This window comes from Ruditapes philippinarum, unplaced genomic scaffold (assembly GCF_026571515.1).
Source record: "Ruditapes philippinarum isolate M1 unplaced genomic scaffold, ASM2657151v2 ctg2490_1_1_1_1, whole genome shotgun sequence".
In the NCBI taxonomy this organism is placed as follows: domain Eukaryota; kingdom Metazoa; phylum Mollusca; class Bivalvia; order Venerida; family Veneridae; genus Ruditapes; species Ruditapes philippinarum.
Window position 1 is genome coordinate 58222 of NW_026859887.1, and position 8944 is coordinate 67165.

An 8944-nucleotide genomic window follows, 5' to 3' on the forward strand; every position below is an offset into this window, starting at 1 on the left:
AATAAATGCTGAAATTCTACTTATGCCTAAAATACTTCATTCTTAGAAATAGCAAGGTGTTGTTATGTAATTTTATTGATTCATTGAAAGAAGTTATGCTGTTCAAGCTATTTTATTGCTGAATACTTGATCTGGGTCCGGTTCTTTCGCCCTCACAAAAAAACAACAACAACAACAAACAACTGTGGTCGTTTAACACACAGTGATTAAGAGGTTTTTATGTCTTTTTAAAAGGTAGATAAGAAGAATTCAATTTACTTTGTGAAAATAAAATTATCGCAAGTCTCAAAACAATTTAAAGATACTGTATAATATTCATAGAGTATTTAAACTTTATAATTCCACATCGTCTGCATTGATGTATATGTAAAAATACTTGTTAAATGATCTCATAGCATCCCGGGATGAGGCATTAGCTCAGTGGTAGCATGGGAGCCTCTCACCCAGGAGAATTGAGTTCAAAACCTTGATCATGAATTCTTTTTTTTTTTTTTTTTAATAATTTATAAAATAGATAGTGCTTTTTCAGTAAATAATATGTTATTTCATTAATGTATTTATTCCTTCAGATTTTAAGCATTTTAAGTCTGTGCTATTTCATAGTTATTAAGGTATTAAAGATTTGTTAGACATTTAATTGCTTAAAAATTCAACAAGAAGTTTCAAATCTTATTAATTTAGTATTATTCTCATTCAAAATATTCACAAGAAATTGCCAAAGCAGGAAGTATGTTAGGAGTCAACGGACGAAATGTCTTCAGTACACTTTCCCAGGATGAGAAAAAAGCATGTTATTAAGCTCTAGCTGTTTCCAAGAATAAATAGACAGAAAGTCTTGACTTGTCCTTTTTCACAATTCAAAAGGATCCAATTATTTTGTGCACGAAATTGCAGAGCATACATGTAAGCAGCAATAACTACATGAATTGTATTATCTACATGAATGACATCATTGATGTGTATTACTGCCTTTCTTATGGCTGGTGCGCACGTAGTTTGAATGTGTTCCGATGTCTCCACCGTTACATGGTATCTCGCATATGGACACCATGAGAAGTTGTGAGACTCAGTCAGGAGTGAGAAAATGGGCTGATAATCTTGCTGATCATGTAGCGGTATTTTGAAATTGATAGCCATTCAATACAGTGTGAAAGAGAATCGTTAAAAGTAACAGTAAAAGAGACAATGCTAAATTAAATTTTTGATTGTAGGCTTCCTTAATGTTAAGTGTTTAATTTACACTCATTATGTAGATGTAAGGGCATATTGGAATGATATAAACCAAATCTTTACTTAGAGTTGTTTTATGTCACATAAATTATGAATACATGTAAGTAAATGTTTTATGCCCTCGAAGGATGGCATATTAAAATCGAAACCGTCCGTCTGTCATTCCGTCAGTCATTCAGGCTTTATACATATAGACAGTGGTGGTCATGTCCGCTCTGATTCAGTATGCATGAAAGGATTTTAATTTTTCTTTCATATATGAAATAACCATAGACCTATGTATGGTGTGTCGCGAACTCTGGTTTCTATGACTTAGGTCCAGGTAATTGTGGGGGTTCAAACTTTGTTAATTTTGATATTAATATACTTGTGTATATAGGCAGATATGGTCGTGTCTGCTCTGAAAATAATATGCATGAAAGAATTATATTTTTTATTTCACATATGAAATTATCATAAATGTATGATGTGTTGCCCTTAAGACCCGTGTTCCTACGCCTTAGTTTAAGGTCACTGCTGGGGTTTAAACTTTTTCAATATTTATGTTTTATACATATAAATGGTGGTTGTTGTGTCCGCTCTGTAACTTCCGTATATACATGAAAGTTTCAATTTTTATTTAAAAATATAAAGTCACCATAGATGGACAATGTGTTGTGAACAAGACCTAGGTTTCTTTGTATAACTTATAGTTCACTGCTGGGGTTCAAACTTTGTCAATTTTTACCACCACACTTAACATGTAATAGTTGGTTTAGAACTAGAATCCTTCAGGGGCATTTGTCACGTTCTGTGACAGCTCTTGTTTTTTCTCAGTTCTCATATCGTCATGGATCATTACATTACAATTGTAATAAAAATGTCTGATTTCCATAATTATAAATAACACGAATCGTTTTCTGGATTTGGCTGTATTATAATTCATAAAAGAAAATAGTATCGAATTTGCAGTTCAGTATCAAATATTACGTATACTCCGAAAGAGCATACAGTCAAACATTATTTTTACTTGACAAAAAAATTTTAACGTACTTTTATATCTATAAATTTACTTAATTTAGGCGGACTTTTACACTATACATTGGAATAAGTCAACAACTCCTAGTATTTACATTATACTATTTGCTTACAGTATATAGTTACTCAGTGTGAGTTTAGTTAGGTTAGACAGAAATACCTATCTGTTTTGTGTTATTATAATATAATATAATAATAATAATAATAATAATAATAATAATAATAATAATAATAATAATAATAATTATCATTATTATTATTATTATTATGGATAATTATTATTATTATTATTATTATTATGTTCAAATGAAGCATCGTTATCATAACAGAAAACATGGATGTTCTTCAGGAAAAGTGTCATAATATCCGATTTTACGAAGAATTTTGCGATATTTTAAAGGTTGCTATTTTTAGTCGATATTAAAAAGGGCGGACCTAGCTACATGTAGGTAGAGTACGTAGGACTCATTGCATTGTGAAAGTTAATATCAATCTATTTTGATTCCGTGGACAATTATATAGATAAGCTCACATATTTTTAGTACATTTTTGACCTTTTGACGTTTCATTTTTGTAAAAATATGAGTGAATCGCGTATGTGTAGGAATACGTTTTTAGAAGTGCTGCACGTTTCCATGTGAGATTAATAGAATCTATCATTGGGTTAGATAGAGGATAGGGAAATCCCAACCCGAGGGTGATCGGTTCCATCGGGAACGAGCCTTGGCGAGTTCCCGATGGAACCGATTGCCCGAGGGTTGGGATTTCCCTATCCTCTATCTAACCCAATGGTTGATTATTTTTCTCACTCACCTGAACACACAAATATCAGTGAATCTACTTGCTACGCCCATTACAACGTACCTAGTTTTGAAAAGGGGGCGGGGCTTAGGCGCCTGACTTTCTATGATTAAAAAGCATTATGTACAGTTGAGTTCACACTAAAGGTTACACAAAGTGCACTAGGAGTGCACTAGATGTGCACTACAAAGTGCACTAGTAGTGCACTTCATAAGTGCACTTTGTAGTGCACCAGACCTATTATATGTATTAAGCAGTTACCTTTTATTTCACTGAATAGCAATTTGACTTTTACAAAAAGATAGAAAATGTAGATATCTGTTAATAGTTTTTCAATAAAAATTTGAAGTTGTGAATATTGGAATTTTTAAAATATGGTGTAAAATATTAGAACAATAAATTTCAAAGTCATTAATTTTACTGATTTTGTACTTTAAAATTTAATTGTTAGAATAAGTAATTTAAATATAAAAAATTATAACTTTAATGTTGATAAGTGCATAAATAAACAAACTTAATTGATATTTAATATGATTCTGGTAATGAAATATGAAACATTGAAATGCTAATCAAACAAAATTAAGTCAGTTCTTTTTTTCTTTTTTTTTTTGGGGGGGGGGGGGGGGGGGAGGGGGAATTATACCGTAGTATTAGTTATTTTTAATCTTAACTTATGGTTGTTTTAGTTAAAGGTAATGATTTTAAGCATTGATAGCCTTTAATACATTAAAGAATTAATATGTTTATAATTGGCCTAAATTTTGTCAATTTTATTTCATTTATAATCTATCTTACCTTCTCCAACTGAGATTTACTTAAGATTAATATAAATGATATATAAATGATATATATTATTCTGAAAATAAATATTTCTACATATAATGGTGGTATGTATTGATAAATGTGGATTAAGTATTGATATGTACCTGTGGGATACTAGTATACTTAAACTGACATGGATATTAACAAAAAGATTAGAAAATCTGTCAATTCCATTTTTTGAGACGACACCAATCTTTTTTCCTTTTTTTTTTTCATGCATTGTAACATTATTATGCAATATGATTAATTTGATGAGTTTATTATAAATTGCAAAAATATTCATTTTTCTTTTTGTACTATTTGTAATGAAATTTATTTGCACCAACATCCAGAGAATACAGAATTTACATCGCCTTAGTAATCTGGCTTATGTTATTTCCCCTGAGGGGCTCTCTTATCAGCAGGGTACTATATCAAAAACACCTATACACAGCATGACTTTTGACACTTTAATCTCCTGTTACTGTTTTCTGCTCATGTATGATATTAAATTAAAATAAAAAAAAAAAAAATAAAAAAAAACAGAAAAAAAAGAAAGAAAAAACAGATCTGCATTAAAGTGAAAAGGAAGTTGCAAAAGTTTTATAATCATGTATTTAAATAATATTTTCTTTAAAATATATTATCTTCTAAATGCGTAAAAACTGACAGGGCAAATTTGTCAAATCTATAATAGAAAAAAATAACATTTCCCAGTTCAAAAACTAAAAGAATTAAGATGCTGCAAATTTTAATGCAGAATTGCAAGAAATGTGAAAAAATATTGATACAAAGTCTTTGTAGAATAGTTAACTTTTAAACTAGTTTTTTTATAATAAGATTAGAAAATTCCACTCCAAAGACAATAAATGACAATAATATCTAACGTGCGTTTAGTTTAAACAATATTTTATTTATAAGTATTACATTTACATGATAATTGACAAATAATAAATAGTACGGATTGAGTAGTAAGCTTGAAAGCTTTTTTAAAAACTCTTTCCGTAATCACTATCTCAAACAGTATGTAAAATGGTAACAATTATATGCATGTTTGAGTTAAATATACATAACATTTTCACTATAAACTTGCTTCTTTACATGTACAGGAAAGTTAGCAATTTACACTCTGGTTTTCCTAATCGAAACGACCTTAATAATAGAATATTGACATAAAAATGTGAAAGAAAACCCTATAGTTCTATAGCATAAATACACGTAAGTGATAAATGCACAGATTAGCACGTTTAAACTTTTCAAGAAAAATAATAGAACTTTAAAGCATGTTTTAAAAAAAATTTAAAGAAAAATAAATAAATGGAAACGTTAGTTAATTGTTGAAATTGTTGGGTAATAGATGGTAGGTAATAAGAGACAGATTTGAGAGAAAGAAAAAGAAAGACAACAGGAATGGTCACTAAAATACTATGGAGTTGATGGAACGAGTTTACAATATACTTTTGAGAAGATATTATGCATCTAAATCTCTATTTCATATTAGTCGAAAAAATAACTTTCTATTACATTTCAAAACGTTTTGTTCTGTGTAAATATGAGTGTATATGAAGGACTATTGCTTCATTTAAATCGTCAGCAATTGAATTATCACCATAGAGTAAAACGTTAAGTGTGACAGTTGTTATTTCACTTAAATAATTAAGGAGGACATTTCGTTCATCTTGGTACCTTGGACACGAGAAGAAATAATGAGATGTGTTTTCTATGTCACCACATTCACATAGGGGACTTTCTATTATGTTTTTTGAAAACAAATGTTCTTTGAGAGAACTACAATGTGTTCTAAGTCGTGTGTGTATAATCTGGTATTTTCTCTCACCTACATAATAATGAGAAGGCACACTTTGAACATCTTCATTAAGTCTACTTTTGAAAATTGAAATGGATGGTGAATTTCTGTAATTAACAGGAAGATTGTTCCAGTCTTTAATTGATGATGGCAAAAAATGAATGAGAATAAAGTTGTGTGTGACAAAATATATTTCTAGTGTTGTCTGCATTTCGTAAATTATAATCTGAAGATTCTCCTACTGTATCGGGAACTAATGAAGAGAGGTAATGAGGAGAAAGATTATTGAACATTTTATAAAGAAGTATTTGTTTGTGTTTGTAGCGTCTTACTTTAAGGGGTTGGATGCAAGTATCTTCATAAAGATTAGAGATAGAAACTAGTTTTGTTGTACCGGTTATTATTCTGCAGGCTTCAAGTTGTATTTTTTCAAGTTCAAATTCATCTTGTTGAGTTATGTTGTCCCAAACAACATCCGAGTATTCCAGAAGGGGCCGAATGAAAGAGAGATATATAGTTTCAAGTGACTTACGATCAAGAATGAATTTCAAAGATCTCATTATATAAATTCTTTGCCAGGCTTTTTTGGTAATATTTTGTATGTGAGAATGCCAATTTCCATCATTAGAAAATGTTTACTCCAAGATGTTTGTGTGAGGTCACTTCATTTATTTGCACTCCGTTCATTGTCAATGGGGGATGAATTGGTTTGTTTACTTTACGAGAGATAATTACTGATTCCGTTTTACTTGGATTGAAGTCTACAAGCCAGCCATTTGCCCATTCTGTAATTTTTTTCAGATCAGAATTAAGAGTCACCGCAGCATGAAGTGGATTATCAACAATGATATATAAACTTGTATCGTCTGCAAAGAGTCTGATATATGAGTTAATGTCAAGAACAATGTCATTTATATAGATTAAAAAGAGAAGAGGGCCTAGAATGGACCCTTGAGGAACTCCGGCTGAAATAAAAACGGTTTGAGAGGAACCGCCTGGAAGAACCACCTTTTGTTTTCTATCACTGAGATAGTCACTAAACCAGTTTAAAAGCCCACCATTTATTCCAGCAGACTGAAGCTTGAAAATGAGACCTTTATGCCAGACACGATCAAAGGCTTTTGAAATATCGCAAAAGACAGCTCTCACTTCTTTTCCATCATCAAGGGCTTTGCAAAATGTATTATATATAGAAACAAGTTGATTTGTTGTTGAGTCATTGGGAAACAAACCCAGATTGTAATGAAGTTATTGTGTTATTAGCAACAAAGAAATTGAATATATGCTTATGTATAATTTTTTTCTAAAGATTTGCTGATCGTGCTAAGAAGTGATATAGGTCTGTAATTAGAAACAATTGAGGGGTCACCTTTCTTGTAGACTGCACATACATTGGCAAGCTTCCATTGTGAAGGGACTTTACAAGCTGTTTAATGATTTTCCGAAAAGATGACAGAGAGGTACAGAGAGTTCTTCTGACAATTCCTTTAGTATCCTGTTGTTGATATTATCAGGTCCTGATGCTTTACCAACATTGAGAGTTTTAAGAGTATCACGTACCTCATCATAAGTTATATTTATTGTGTCAAGTTTATTAATATTTTGATGTACATGAAAGTTTGGTAAAGACTTATTTTTATCATCAAGTGAGGATTGTGATTGGAAAAATTGGTTAAGTAAATTTGCTTTTTCAGTGTCAGAAGTCAATATGGTGCCATTATCATTCAAAATCTTAATTTTACTATTTACTGTTGGTTTAATGAAACGTGCGTTTATGACATTAAGATTATTTTTTACATTTGATTATACAAAAAGTGTAGTCATTTTTCGATGACTTACATGTATTTTTGGGGGAAAAGGGAAATTTTCAATAAATATTGCATACATTTGCATTTTTGTTATTTACCCTGAGGCCCTCTTATCAGCAGGAGACCAGTGTAATGAAAACAGTCGCCAATACACAGCATGACTCGAATCTTTCCTCTTGTATAAAAACATTCCCTTTATACATTACATTTTTAATGTAGAAATCTTGAATAAAGTTATCAAGTTTATTTATTTTATGGAAAAAAATTAATTATGTATATCTTTAAAAAGTATGCAAGCATTTTATGGTTGAAGAACATAATATCACAGTGTATAAAATGTTTTAAAATCAATGAATTAATATTCTCTTTGAGGAATTGCAGATTTATATTAATAGTATATAGTAATATAAATCCGTGATATTATTATGCAGAATGGCAAGAAATGTGGATAAATGGATACATATAGAAAATTCCGCTTTAGAGACAATAATATCAGAGACATAGATAACATCTATCTATGTCTCTGATAATATCTATTATGCATTTATGCCTTTATGTTGTTTTTTTTGTATATTTGATTATACAAAAATTATGGTCATTTACTGAGTGCCAACGCCTGATGAATCCCAGGCTTATGTCTAACATGCATTTTGCGAAAACCAGAGAATTTCAATGCATTCTTATAAATCTGCAAAATTGACCTATCTTTGTTATTTACCCTGAGGCCCTCTTATCAGCAGGAGAGTAGTATATTGAAAACTGTCCCTCTCAGAAAATACCGATACACAGCATGACTTGAGATTTTCTCTTCAATAAAAGTATTCCCTTTATACATTAAATTTTTAATATTGAAATAATGAATAAAGATATCAAATTTATTTATTTTATGGATAATATTTAAATTATTTGCATAAACATATGCAAGCATTACACAGTTGAATACAAAATTATCACAGTATATTGATTGTTTTAAAATCAATGTATTAATATTCTCTTTCAATATTTAACATGATGAATTGTCTCTAAGTTATATATTATAGAAATAATATTTTAGCTTAAATATAACCTTTCCTTGATTTGTTTGAGCTTATGAAAAAAAGTTTATGATGTAACAAACTAAATTAATTGGGCCAGAATTATCACATTGATTTATATTCATTTGTACACTAGAAAAATTGAAATATATGGCCATTTAAAAAAGCTTTAAAAACACTTATTTCATTATCCATTACGGAGCATAATTTAAATTTAACCTTATTAATTTTATAAATTTGATTTTAAGGGTATTATTTTCACTTACTGTTAAATACTGGTTAATAAAAATATGATTAACAATAAATGAAAAAAAAAAAATTAATTTTAAGCTTCAACATGATAATCACCTAAAATGTTAAAACTGCTGATTTTAAAATTTACTTATTTATATTCATGAATAGGCCATATATATATATATTCCCATTTTTTTTTCATACAGCAGCGT